The sequence below is a fragment of the Dendrobium catenatum genome, unplaced genomic scaffold (genome assembly GCF_001605985.2).
Source record: "Dendrobium catenatum unplaced genomic scaffold, ASM160598v2 fragScaff_scaffold_264, whole genome shotgun sequence".
In the NCBI taxonomy this organism is placed as follows: domain Eukaryota; kingdom Viridiplantae; phylum Streptophyta; class Magnoliopsida; order Asparagales; family Orchidaceae; genus Dendrobium; species Dendrobium catenatum.
The window spans coordinates 938,508-939,266 of record NW_021318726.1 but is presented as its reverse complement, the minus strand read 5'-3'; positions in this window follow the sequence as shown (position 1 = coordinate 939,266).

Here is a 759-nt window from a genome sequence, read left to right as displayed (position 1 = left end):
GAACATGTTGAGCTATTGAATTTTAAGCTATATAATGAAGTTATAGGAGTAATAAAACATATAATTTGGAAAAATTATGTTTGTATAAAAAATTTAATTTGGTTTCATGCTAGGTAGATTCATTGTGGAAGTAATTTTTAGTGTTAAGATAACAAAAAATAAAAAAAAGTATAGAAAGTAGAGGATCTTTATGTGTTTTCTCTTTATCTTAAAGAGGCTTTTGATTAAGTACCAAAATAATTGATTTTGGTGCGTATTAAGGAAAAAAGTCTCAAAGTAATATTGTCATTTTTAAATATATGTATGATGGATCATTAACTAGTATGAGAAGTAATTATGGAGTGATCAAAGTGATTTTAATTAGAGTTAAGTTGAATTATATTATATCATTTAAGTCTGTAACTTTTTGTATTGAAGATAAAGATGCTTACGAAATACAATTTAAAGTTGGTAACTTTATTATATGTTTTTTTGTAGATGGCGTAATCATAACCGGTGAGATGAAAAATAAGTTCTAAAATTAGTAGAACAAAGCCTTGTATTTAAGCTTAATATCTGAATATTAATATTGTTTAGATAATATTGTTAAAAGATAAAATAATACACAAGTGTGTTTGATTTAAGTGTAGTGGATATATTATGTTGGAAGAAAGATGAGGGTGCATATGAATAGGGTTAAACCATAAGATGGTCCCTTAAACTTTTCATATGTGATTAATTTAGTCCTAAAATATCACCTTTTTTTTTTAATTTAGTCCT